At 39.0% G+C, this 14026-nt stretch overlaps 1 protein-coding gene across 19 annotated transcripts in view; it reads right to left on the bottom strand.

The window, feature by feature from the left end:
• The window catches only part of GULP1 (GULP PTB domain containing engulfment adaptor 1), a 254972-nt gene that overhangs the window by 208300 nt on the left and 32646 nt on the right, over positions 1-14026 (bottom strand). For 6 of the 19 annotated variants that reach the window (XM_032406429.1, XM_032406409.1, XM_032406363.1 and 3 more), the window contains exon 1: positions 10639-10948. The exons of 4 other annotated variants lie outside the window; for them this stretch is intronic. The gene's annotated coding sequence lies outside the window, so the exon portion shown is untranslated. Of the gene's footprint in view, positions 1-4809; positions 5401-10638; positions 10949-14026 lie in introns of those variants that run through there. 9 more of the 19 variants (XM_032406445.1, XM_032406465.1, XM_032406476.1 and 6 more) reach the window with 6 other exon arrangements.

Consider the following 14026-nt stretch of genomic DNA (forward strand, 5'->3'; position numbering starts at 1 on the left):
AAGACTCTGAGTGCAGAGCCTGACACGGGTTTCGATCCCAGGACTCTGAGATCATGACCTGAGCTGAAATCAAGAGTTGTTTGCTTAACTGACTGAGCCACCCAGGCGCCCCAGGACTGTGGCTCTTGTCTGTTCTTTTTGCTGCTGTGTCTTCAGCACTTACATTAGCCTTCCAAATATTTGTTGCATAACGAATGAATCGCTGATATAGTTTAATAGGTCTGTTTTATAAATGTAGAGACGGGAAGAAAAGAAGTCCAGTGATTTATATATGACTTTGATTCCCAGCCTTACAATTTCCACCAAGAGAAAGGTGGGAGCTGCTTCTTAAAGAAAGGGAGGCAGCAGGGAAGGCAGAAAGAATACCAATTAGGAAAAGAGCATGAGCTCTATAATCATATATTTCTGAGTCCGAATCTGTTCTCCAAATCTAACATAGGCCTCATAAGCTTTTCAGAGGATGAAATGTGACCACATATGTATATTACACATATATGTTATTTCTGTAACACCCGACATATAGGGGCATTTCACAACTGGAAGCTATAAAAATTATTGTTCATTTATGAGTAATGATCCATGTCTGAGTTCACATTATCTTAATTATATGCTAAGAGAGATGTACCTTTAACATAATCTAAATCAGAGTCCTCACGTATAAAATGAGAATGTTAATTCTTTCAAGCAACTAAAATGCATTGGCAATCTGCTATTTGCCAGGCACAAGTTATGCACAGGTGGAAGTCTCTAAATTTCTTCCTAGCTATTAATGCTAAGAGCATTTCAATCTCTGATTGCCATCTACAAATATTATCTTGCCACTGTAAACTAAGGGCAAAAATAGGCTATTGTTTCCATATATTTCATTTACTTCAAAGCATTTACTGAATAAACATTATTGAAAAATAACCCTTGCCTTCAAGGTACTGTTTCATGGGAGAGACAAACAAAAAGAAAATTGGCAAGAACATGAACACAGGATGCTTTATGAATCCAGAAGAATGGTAACTAACTTAGACTGTAAATTAGAAAAGGCTTTTTAGAAGAAGTGATTCTGAGCAGAATCCTAGCTAAAGGATGAGGAGAAATTCACCAGGAGTAGAAGAAAGGGTCAGACATGCCCAGCAGAGAAAACAGCACCCTCAAAATCCCCACGGAGAAATGAAGCATGGCACCTCCAAGAAACTGAAAAGTTAAGGTAGAGTAGGGTCTCAACAGTCCCAAGAATACAGAATTTAAAAAAAGGGTCTAGGGCGCCTGGGTGGCTCAGTTGGTTAGGCGACTGCCTTCGGCTCAGGTCATGATCCTGGAGTCCCAGGATCGAGTCCCGCATCGGGCTCCCTGCTCAGCAGGGAGCCTGCTTCGCCCTCTGACCCTCCCCCCCTCTCATGCTCTCTCTCTCTATCTCATTCTCTCTCTCAAATAAATAAAATCTTTAAAAAAAATAAAAAAATAAAAAAATAAAAAAAAAAAAAATAAAAAATAAAAAAAGGGTCTATCCCCCACCCCCTTCAAGAATGCTAACGCTACAAATGACTAGTTTCCCTTAATTACTTTGCTTTTCTCAAAAAAGAGAAAGAAACTATTCATAATTGTGGTATCTCCTTAGTCCGGTACTAATTCTTAGTTTTGGATTAGGATTTGTAATATTTAAAAAAATATATGCATGTGTACTAAAGAGTATATTTTCATCAAAGCTCAGTTTCATGTTTTTTTTTTTTTTAATTCCCTTTATTAGCAACTTTTCATAAAGGTATTGTCCTTTATGGCCTGGAATGCCTTCAAGTCACCTTCCTTGGGCAATTTTCACTTAATTCCTGTAAGCAGCGTTTTTCATTTCCTCCCATAAAGTGACAGCACTTTCTTCATTACTTCCATTATAGCTCTTAGCAAATTGCCTTTTAATAAGTTTCTCTCTTGCAAGACTGAGCTTCTGGAGGGAAGGTTTTGATCTCTGTATCCCAAACATGATCTTTTTTTTTTTTCTAATAAACATTTTTAATTTTAGAAGAGCTTTAGCTCTATAGAAGAGTTGCAAAGGCAGTACAAATAGTTCCCTAGGGATCTTTTTAAAATTCAGATTCTGACAGGTCTGGGAAAATCCTGATATTCTGGATTTCTAACAAGCTTCTACCTCATGAAAATGCAACTGGTACAGGGACCATGATTTGATAAGGTATGAATGTCGGACAAATCAGGACAAAGATTCTCAATCCTGGTTTCCAATGGGAATCACTTGGGAAAGGTTTTTGTTTTAAAATCCCAATGCCAGAACCCACCCCCAGCTATTCTAATCTAATTCATCTGCATAAACCCGGGAATCTGTATTTCAAAAAAGCTTTTCAAGTGATTCCAAGGTGCAGCCAGAGTGGAAAACCACTTGTCCTGGCAGGCTGTCTGTCACACACTCTTATCCTAGCAGGCTCTCCATTTCCTTCTCTGTAAAACAGAAATAATTACGAGTATTTGATTTGGGGCAAAATGAAACAGTGAGAGTCAGCATCCAACTCAGCACTTACTAAATTTTAGGCACTTAAAAATGTTAGTTACGATTCCGACTGGCAAAAGGATATGTAAATGCACATTTCTCATCAGTAAACCTCGGAGAACATTCTTCCTAAACTGTCTTCCGAGGGTTAGACTGCTCTTGGATGCCCAGCTGTCAGAAGAACATTTAAAAGGGCAAGAGTTCACAGCTTTAGGGTGGAGTCGCTATAGAAATCTGCTAGTCTTGGGGGAATGTGGTCTAAGTGGGCTTTGATTAATTCAGCACACTCCACAGCTGAGCCTGGAGAACAGGGAGTCCTTGCCTGTGTGGGACAGAAACATCTTTGTATGGGGAGAGTCAGTAGGGTGACTAGTTGGGTCTAAGCTGCTTATTCCAGGACAATGAGTGGTCATTCCAAACTGCAGCTGGTCTTAAGGAGCGATCTCAGAGAATCATCTGGTTTCAAACTGCTGTTCATAGGCTAGAGGGCCAAGCGCCTAACAGAACTCAGAGTGATAGTATGGTCATATAATTCCAAGCAAAAGGACACTAGTAGGTGCAAACTGCATGTCATGTACACTGGCTTCTAACACACAACCCCTTCTCCTCTCCTAAGGAGTATAAAAGTTAACTCTGCTTTTAACAGATGCCGAAGGTTAAAAGAGTTACGTTCCTCAACCAATTGTTTTTACTGGACTAAACTAAGGTTAGTAGGTTCCTGGGATGATTAGAAAAGAATCTGTAGACAGATTTTACAGATTAAGAGATGCCATACATGATTACTATTCCCCTTGCCTTAGGAAAAAAAAATTACAGAGAGAATTAATCCTGGCTTAACCTAAACCAGTTGCTAATTATTTAGTAACAGATAAGCATCGTTGCCCCAAATATTGTCACCTGCTTGAAGAGGTGGACTACTACTGACTACCAAGATTTAAATTACATGATACTTTCCATGGCTGTTATCTCTCTTATCTTATCTCAAAACCTTTGAATACTACACTTTAAGAAATAATGAGCGGGCATTTATACAGACACATATAAATATGGAAGGATACTCATCAACTTGTAGTAAAGGAAAGTAAGTAGACTTTTACATTTTACTTCCATTTCCATACCTTAATTTTTTTTTTTTATAAAAGCATATGTTACTTTTAGAAATATACAATAAATTTGCTTTAAAGATATAGGGCATCTGTCAGCAATCTGTTTCTTAGTCTAGGTACAAAAAAATTACTTTTGCATATCAACAGAGTAGATACATTGCATTAGCAGCTACCACTAACACATGGAAAAATCATTTAAGCTCATTTAGAGTCTATTCCTTTATGTAAAATTATCTAAATCAAATTTTGAATTGCAGAATGTACGATAGAGATCATATGCATATCCTGCTCTTGTTTGGTAAATATGCATGGATTCTAGCCATTCAAATACAAAGGCTGACTAGACATTGCCATTTAAATTTAAATTATCTGCCATCACTGAATAGTCAACATTTCCTGAAATTTATCCTTGCTCTCTGACATCCCTCCCCTTCCCAAATGGTTCATTCTTGGCATGACTTTCTGACTTTTCTAAAGGCATTATCTCCCTCACAGTTATCTCTAGATTTACATAGACAAAGGGGGAAGTAGCATCCAAATGAAAAATTATGAAACCACATATACTGAAGACTTTCCAGGGCACAGCAATCTTCTGAGACCTAGAAATGTTGAAATTAAATATAGAGATAGGCACATGGAAAACAAGTGTCCAGATGGTAAATTCAGATATTTTATTGTCCTCTATATGTGCCATGTACTTTTTGCTCCTTCTATACTGTAAGAGAGCAGTAATATTCTTAAATTGAAAACAACCTTCACAACCTTCTCTCCTTGGCTGTCCTGCCCACCACTCCTTTGCAGTGTATTCAATAAACTTCTATCTCCTTTAAAAAAAAGAAGAAGGAAATTAAGAAAACAACCTTTAGGATTGATATCCTCCTATCTTCTGCCCTGCAAAAATGGTGCTAGAATCCAATCCACCCAGCAACCTTCTATGAAATACTAGGAGTCATGCCAGACTCCTCCCTCTTGGTTACCTCCCCCCCCCCCCCCCAACACTCAGTCAGGATGTCCTGGTAATTCCAACTCCTTAACAATTTTTGCCTCTAACACTGTTTCTTAGTACCAGAATAGCTTTCAACTGGTCTCACCACCTCCAGCCACCCCCTCCAATCTATCTGCCACACTGCTACCACCAGTATAAAGTTACTTGCCTAAATCCGCAAATTCTTTAAAATGGCATATACAATGCTGCAAGATTGGACTCCTGCTTACCTGTCCAAATTACCTCTTGCAGTCCTGTCAGGGGCAGCCAGTCCTCTAGCCATATCAAAGTACTTAGAGTGTCCCATTTATAAGACACTAGCTCACATTTCTATGGCTTTGCATATGCTTCTCAAGGAAAAATCTCCACCACCCCCTCCCAACTCCCATCTGCTTAGATAAGACTGCTCCTCATTTTTCAAGACTCACTTCATTCAACAACTCTTAAGTGAAGCCAGCTCTCGCCACTTCCCAAAGAGAGGCAGTTCTTTTATATGCAACCTTTATTTCCTCTGCTATAGTAGGAATTTGGTGCAGAAGTTTTGCTTTATAGCCTTGGCGAGTGGCACAGAACCTAGAACACAATGTTGCTTGAAAGAACAAACGAACGACTGATGAAATCTGGACTGAATAATGATATGACTACCAATGCTGACCACCATCTTCCCTTTAGAGATCAGAAGAGTCAGTATGTTTTACAAAGGACCTTTACTCCAACGTGCCCTGAAACAATGAGGAGCAGGAAGAATGTTGCCAGGCTAGGAAGGTCTCTCTCATCCTTGCAAGTCTCCATGCTCTATAAAAATCACCTTTATGATAACAAGTGGGGGTGATAAATACTCATTAAAATTTACTATTTTGGGGGGGTACCTGGGTGGCACTTGTGTGCTTGCTCACTCTCAAATAAATAAATACAATCTTCATTTATTTGAGAGAGAGAGAGCACAAGCAGGAAGAGAGGCAGAGGAAGAGGGAGAGAGAAATCCCAAGCAGACTCTGTGCTGAGTGCAGAGTCCCAACTCGGGGCTCAATCTCATGACCATGAGATCACAAACTGAGCCAAAACCAAGATTTGGATGCTTAACTGACTGTGCCACCCAGGTGCCCCTAAAACTTACTGTTTTTAATGATAAAAGTACTATACAGTCATTGTGAAAATATTAGGATGAAAAGAGAAGTAAAAGTATAAATTGGCCACAATCCCAACGAGCACAAATAATCAACCATTGATACCATTTTCGGGATATCCTCCTAAATTGATTTTTCTTTTTAAGATTTATTCATTCACTTTAGAGAGGGGGGGGGGAACACGGGGAAAGAGAGAGGGAGAGAAAGAATACTGAAGCAGACACCCCACTGAGTGTGGAGACCAACAAGGGCTCAATCCCAGGACCCTGAGATCACGACCTGAGCCGAAATCAAGAGTCAACAGCTTAACCGATTGAGCCACTCAGGTGCCCCTAAATTGATTTTTTTTTACACCAAGATTGTATTGCATGGAAAAATAGAATCATATTATACAAACTATTTTAAAACTGAATTTACCATTTCATAATATTCTTTGTTGAATTATAATAATAATCTAGAATCACAATCACACAAAATGATTATTAAAAAATGTAGATTGCTGGGCTTCATCTCTTGATCCGTTGAAACAATCTTTGTATAGAGAATCCTGGAATATTCATCTTAACCCTGTGATTCTTATGTACAGTAAACTTTGAAAGCCACTAACCACAGACAGTGTTTTCAAATCACTATGGTAAAATGACAGAAAAATGAAGATTTCAAAGGTATTTATCTTGGCAGCACCTAAGAAAGTACACGAGCTGCTACCAAATGGAATGGGTTACCATCGCAGTTGATGAGCTCATGGTACTCTGCAAATAGATTTTGAGTAACTAGTCTCACGGATGTGGTGGTCATTCTGTATCAGGAAAGAGGCTGAGAGAGAGAATTTCTAAGGTCTGTCTCAACTGTAAGATCCTAAGACTGTAATCAAAGAATGTTAAGGCTAAATTATACTTCAGAGGCAAAAAAAAGAAAGGAAAAAAAGTTACCTGGGAAGACAGTTATGGAACTGGCTGGGTATGTTTTTGGGGCAGTGGTTTAGAGGTAAGACAGCTCTCAAAGCTGACAAAAAGTCTGCACATTGTTATTTGAAATTGTTTTTTTTCTAGAAAAGATGAACAACTAACTGTTTTTTAAAGACTTTTAAACTGGTGCTCCTGGGGCGCCTGGGTGGCTCAGTCGGTTAAGTGTCTGCCTTCAGCTCGGGTCATGATCCCAGGGTCCCAGGATCAAGCCCCACATCGGGCTCTCAGTGGGGAGTCTGCTTCTCCCTCTGCCTCTCCCCCTGCTTGTGCTCTCTTTCTCTCTGTCAAATAAATAAATAAAATCTTTAAAAAAAAATAAATTAAAAATAAATAAATAAATAAATAAACAAACAAACAAATGAACTGGTGCTCCTGTGGCTCAAAAATGTCTTCCTTGGTAACACTAACACAGAGCAAGTAAAAGCTAAAAGTGAAGGAATGGGCACCTGGCTGGTTCAGTTGGTAGAGCATGTGACTTGGGGTCATGAGTTCAAGATCCATATTGGAGATTACATTAAAATAGCAATAATAATGAAATCTTAAAAGAAAGAAAAAGAAATAGTGAAGGACCCAGGCATCTTTGGTATACCTGGCCCATTGTTACCAGTCTGGAGGGGGTCTCTAGAACTATGGTAATAGCAGTAATCTAATTTAATCTTCTCATTTTCAAGCAAAAAACCTATAGAAGTTAAGTCTACAGAAGTTAAACCTAGAGAGTGGTAAGTGTTGTAAATTGACATGGCTAGTTGGTGACAAAATAACTACCCTGGAAAAACCACTCTGATGACCCCTGCTCTAGTGTTTTGGATATCAAAGATTTCTTTACTACTACGAATGCCATGTATTCAAAATCCTAAAACGTTAGAGATAAATCACAGAGGGCTAAGCGTTTGAAATTTTTACATATAGAGATGCCATATTGTAAACAAATGGCTTAAAATCATTGCATTTTAAAAGTAGACTGACATTTCAAGGATAGCTGCAATAACGTTCCTTATGTTCTCTTTTCAGAGTTATAATTTAATTCCCCGCTTGGCAGGAAAATCAGTGATTACTCTCACTTTCTGACATTTAAAAAAAAAGCCTTCCAAAAAGACAAATAATATTTTCAAACATAGTCTTTGTGTTATACACACTTTATAGTCTACCTATGAGTTTATATACACATACCAGTATGTTAGTGGTTATGCACGTTTATAGGTGCTTATGTTGTATATACGTTAATTATAGAATATATACATCTTTTATTTTTTATAAAATATCATTTCTAATCTTAATATTGCTTTTACAGATGAACATATGGGGGGGGAAGAAAAAAGAGAGAGGGAAACAAACCATAAGAGATTCTTAAAAACAGAACAAACAGAGGGGTGATGGAGGGAAGTGGGTGGAGGGATGGGATAGATGGAGGATGGGTAGTTAAGGAGGGCACTTGATATGATGAGCAGTGGGTGTTGTATGTAAGTGATTAGTCACTGAACTCTACTCCTGAAACCAATATTGCAGTATACGTTAACTAAATAGAATTTAAATAAAAATTAGAAAGAAAAAAATATAATTTTTTTTTAAAGATTTTATTTATTTATTTGACAGAGCCAGAGATAGCGAGAGCAGGAACACAAGCAGGAAGATTGGGAGAGGGAGAAGCAGGCTTCCCACCGAGCAGGGAGCCTGATGCGGGACTTGATCTCAGGACCCCGGGATCATGACCCGGGCCGAAGGCAGACACTTAATGACTGAGCGACCCAGGCGCCCCTATAATGTTGTTTTTAAAGGTTAACCAGGCTGACCCAAGCACTATATATTTACAATGAAAATTGTATTTATAAATACCCAACTAAGGAATTTGAGAATCAACAGCCCAGGTAATTTCAGTAAGTCTCAACTTTAAATACTATCTATATGTCAATGGCTCCTGAATTTGTATCTCTAGTCTAGACATTTTCCATGAACTGCCCACTCAATACTTTGATGCATCTCAAACTTAACAGATCAAATTCCTAATCTTCCTCTCTAAACTCTTCCTCTAATGGGCATCCTCATATCAGAAATGACAGGTCCATAAAAATAATTAAAAAAAAAAAAGGGTGGGGGGCACCTGGCTGGCTCAGTCAGTACAGCCTTCAACTCTTGATCTTGGGGTTGTGAGTTCAAGCCCCACGCTGGGTGTAGAGATTACTTTAAAAATAAATAAAAATTTAGAAAAAAAAACATTAAAAAAGAAATGATGGTCCATCCATCCAGTTGCTAAACTTTGGCATGATTATGAATTGCTCTTTTAACATCCTACATCCATCACCAAATCCTGTCCTTGTATTCCAAAACACATCCAGAATTCCAGCATTTTTTCACTACCTTTGCCACTACCGTCACCATTGCCTTTCTCAGTAGTCTTCTATCTGTCCTTCCTGCTTCCACATTTGCCCCCAGTCTATTCTCCAAATAGTAGCCAGAGTGACACATTATAAGTCTTTCATCATCTCCAATGACTTCTAATCTCACAATGAAAATAGGCCCCATAAAGCACTCTGTGGTCTTCCCACCTCATTCTACTATCCCTCTGACTTAGTTTCCTACTATTCTCCCACTTGCTTATTACTTCATTCCAACCACCCAGTCCACTCTGCTGTCTATTCAACATTCTGAGAAAAGAGTTTTTCTACACAGAAGGTTCTTTCCCTCCACATCTCCACGGCATTTTCCTCACGTCCTTCATATGTCACTGAAAACGTCAAAGCATCACAGAGGTATTTCTTGACTAGCATCTGTATCAGCCAGGATCCTAGAAGGGAATGTGTACCACACTAAAAGAGCTAAAAGAATAAACAGGCTGAACTCACGCTCTCCCTCCCTCAGCATTCTTTCCAGAGGGCCCATTAATATAGTCTATATTGATTTGTCTCCCAGGGCAGAGAGCAAGATGGAGATGGGTAGAAAACAGACCTGAAGGAGACACCAAACTACCACTTCATTCCATTTCTCTCCTGCACTCAAATATTTGTTGAATGGATTAATATGATGCAATGGTGACTGACCATTGAATGTGGCTGGAAACATGCTATACGAACTATATTTCCTTAAAAAAACAAAACAAAACAAAAACTCCTCTGATTATAAGTCAGAAGGAGTCAGGAGACACTAAGGTCATCCCAAAGCAGAGACTAAGGAGGCTTTCATGAACTTGATATGGTGAGTGAATTGTGAGGCATCTTTCAGGCTTCAGATTCTGCCTTATAGAACTGAAGGTTATTTATCACACTCACCAAGCTAGGGAAATATAAGAGAAAAAAGGTAAGATCACAAGTGGGCACTGCACTGAGGGTCCTCTCTCCTGACATCCTAATGCCTTACAGCTTATTTATGATGAGTTGAATCATGATGTTTGACGTATATCACAGATGTTTCTAATAAAAGAAACAATGGAGCAAGAAGTCATACATATGCTATGTTCTGAGAGGTAAGAGAGTATTAAATGTTTAAATATCCGTCCTACATACTGGTATCCACCATGAATAAATCAGGCAAGGCTTCTCATGAGACATTTCATCCCCCTGGCAGGGGTTCATTAAAGAAAAGCTCTTTGAGGAACAAACATTAGTAGAACCTCTGACTCCCTGGTTTTCTAAATTATTTGTGACATCTGGGCACTTGTGTGCAACAATAAGAAAAGCATTACTTCTTTTGTTAGAGTTTCCCAGACTCCCCAAAGATGGTGCAATTAGCAGATAAGATAAAGCAATGGGACAGAGCAACATCTGTTTTACATCTAAAAACTGAAGAATTCATGTTGGTGGAGAATTTATTAACAAGTAATATATTTGCTGATTCTAGTAGCACCTCCCAGGCCACCCCCAAAGAAAAGGAAAAAAAAAAACACAACAACAACAACAATCAGGGTAACATATCATTAGGAGAAACAGAGTGAAAAATACAAGAAGATACCCTTAAAAAAGATCTTTCATACCTGCTCCCAGTTTCATTAAGAGAAGAATCTCATTCACTGATGACTCCTATCTGTCTTTATTTTCCTGAAAGGAAAGATGGTGCTAAACAAGGTTGACGGAAGATAGAAATAGATTGGGTTGCTATGGTTTCTGAAATGTACTCTAATCCTAACCCTAGAAACATAATCTTATATACTCAAGTATCACTCTTACAATCTATTTTCATCCTATGATATCCCTTTTTCCCCTGAAAGGAAATCGGTTATGTTACTGTAATTGATCTCTACTTTAAAAAGTTATAAAAATAATCTCTGAAAAGGATCTTTGGGTTCCTGGGGAAAACCTGTTTGTTATTGGGCCCCCATTCCATACTCTTCCCATTCAGGGGCAGATTCAAGTATTATAAACTTTGAAGCTTATACAATGGGGGCAGGGGAACCCTTTCCGAAAATAAATTTCAAGGGCACCTGGGTGGCTCTTGGTTAAGCATCTGACTCTTGATCTCGGCTCAGTTCATGATCTCAAGGTCGTGGGATAGAGCCCTGCATGGAGCTCTGTGCTAAGCATCAAGCTGGCTTGAGATTCTCTCTCTCAATAAATAAGTAAACAGACAGATAAATTTCAAAGTACTGCAAATAAATAATTTGACGGTCACCACAAAAATGACAAAATCCAGAAAAATAGCCTATGTTTTCAAATAATTAGTAGATATGCTTTGGCATACTTTTGTATACTTTTTATACTTATTTTGTTTTGCTTTGACTCATACATTTTATTTGCCTCTTCGTATTTCACAGATCTTATTTTCCAAGGAGAGACTAGAAAGATAATTCAATCTTTCCTCTATTAGGGTCAACCAAAGTTTTGTCGTTCTTTCTTCCCTACCCACGTTTTCTGTGCCAGGTGCTCTAGGACACATGCATATCACAAAATGACCTCTAGCCATGTACTTTCATTCATCACACTGGGTAGACTCAGTCAGCAGTGGGAAGATTCCTGGAAGACATTGTTTTGCCAGGACAGTAGAAATAACTTAATTATATACTGAGGAACTTCAAACCACATATGACCACATGAAATTGCCAATGTTCAATCATCTTCCACCTCCAAAAATGACAATTTCATATGGCTCACATGAACATATCCTACTACGCCCGAAATAAATGCACCTCCAGCTCGGCATCCTGTTAGCCAGATTCCAAAATTGCCAGTGGCCACTCTAACACACTTTGCACAAGGGAAAATATGACAGAGGGTCAGGGGAGTGCAAAAAGACCCCAATCTTAGCTGATTAGTTTAAATCAACTACAAATTTCACATGCGATCATGTGAATAAGGCCCAGGATTCTAGACAGAGCCTGGGAAAATAAGGGGGCCCTGAAGCCTAAGGCCGATTAACTTCATAGTGAATCACCACTGCAATTCCAATTCTATCACTGAAAGTTTTGTCATCTGAGCAGTACCAGGGAAATCTACAAGGCACATCAGAAAAGCAAACACGCTTCTCTTTTCTCTCAAAGAAATAGTTCCCACATGTCACATACAGAGGATTCCCAATTTATAGGCACAAGCAGAGCAGGCCTTGTACTTCCATTACTGGATCCAAACAATCCTGTCCAAAATGATAAAAATTTCTGTGAAACAAAGAGTCCTTTGTTGGCACAGGGTTCTCATCTCCCTATCATTATCCCCTGGGGCATTCATCAAATGCATGTTTTATACACCAGACATCTTGCCCTCATGTGAGCACTTGTAAAACATAGCACTCTCTGATAAAAACGGTCTCAATGCAAAATGTAAACTTGTGGTTTATCTGGAATCTGACACCAGGCTATTTGCTCACTGGCCTTATGGTGAAATAGCTCTCTGGCCATATGCTTTCTAAATCCGATACAAATGCCACACAGAGAACAAGAGTCCAGCCCAAGCCCTCAACCCACTTTAACAAGAATCTTTGCGCATGCGTGCCTGCATGTGTGTGTGCGTGTGTGTGTGTGGTTTCACAGGTGAAGTCTCTCCACCACAGACCGATGCCTTGCACAGGCGGAGTCTGCTGAGACGGCAGCGCGGTCCGGGGAACCGTGCTGAATCTGCACACCAGCCACCATCTGCTGCAGAGCTTCGAGGAACAGTGTCGTCAGCATGAAGCACAGTGGCCACCTTCATAATTAAAGGGCTGCTTGGGAAGTTAAAGCCAATGATGGAACCATTCCAGGTCATTAACACCTGGCTTCTCTGCAATAACTGAGAATACAGGTATATAAAACTATGTCAAGCGTCAGTCCATTTGTATCTCCGAAGATAGCAGATATAGTCAATATAGTCTGTAGGTCCAGATCAGGCAGGCCCTCGGCTGTGCCACTAGCTGAGACACTGGCACTGATGAGAGTGATGGAATGGCCATTGACTGGAGGGCTGCTCTGTGCCAGAGTCGGTGGAGCTGCTGCAGACATGGTGTCTTAATTCTCCCATTTCCCCAAAAAGGGAGGTAGGTATTATTATCTAAAAGGCGAACGATTGCTCTAAGCTTCATTTTTCTATTCCATAAAACAATGATAATTTCACTTACTTTGTAAGATTTTAGTAAAAATTAAAGATAATATAGGTAAAGTATTGAGCATTCAATAGATGTACAAATAACACATCTGTTATTAAAACATTAAACTCTTAAAGTTTTTACAGATTATAAATACATATATACTAAAATATTAGCTCTAGACTCAACATGTATAATATAAAGTACAGAAAACTTCAAACATCCCATCAGGGGATCTAGGACACCACCTTGCTGAGTCCACAGATTTAAGGCATAAGCTAACAAAAACAAAACAGAGCAGCTGTGTGGGGCACATCATCATTTAAATTAGTCAGCATGTATTAAAAGCCTACTCTAGTACAGTAAGAAACTGCAGAGAAAGTATTCCTTCTGGAACCATATTTTAAGGCTACAGAAGACACAGGCATTACATTATTCTGTCATTTGGAGCAATGCAAACAAGAATAATAATGTAAAGCATTAGTCCAAACACTCAAAAATCAAGGGATCTCTGAAGAGTAAGAGCTGAGAAATATTTGTACTCAGCATGTAATTTTCAGACTAAAGTGTACCTTTAAAATGAAAGTAATGACTACATGCTTAGTGACAAGGTCAGCTAGTTGTTCTATTCCAAACAGTGGATGCTATCCCTAGGGAGAGTTATTATCATCCTCTCCAGGTACCACCCCTCCCTTTATCCCCTGCTCTGTGACTATTAGCCAAAATACCTCAAAGGTGGGTAGGAGAGAAAGCACATACTGGCTCCATTGTTCTACAAATTTCCATAGCAGCCCACGGAAAATTTTAGCAAGAATAAAAATTACCAATAATGGAAAAGCAAATTTATCAGAATGCTCTGTTTGATTATCACC

Source organism: Phoca vitulina, unplaced genomic scaffold, assembly GCF_004348235.1.
Source record: "Phoca vitulina isolate PV1807 unplaced genomic scaffold, GSC_HSeal_1.0 scaffold1, whole genome shotgun sequence".
Lineage (NCBI taxonomy): Eukaryota > Metazoa > Chordata > Mammalia > Carnivora > Phocidae > Phoca > Phoca vitulina.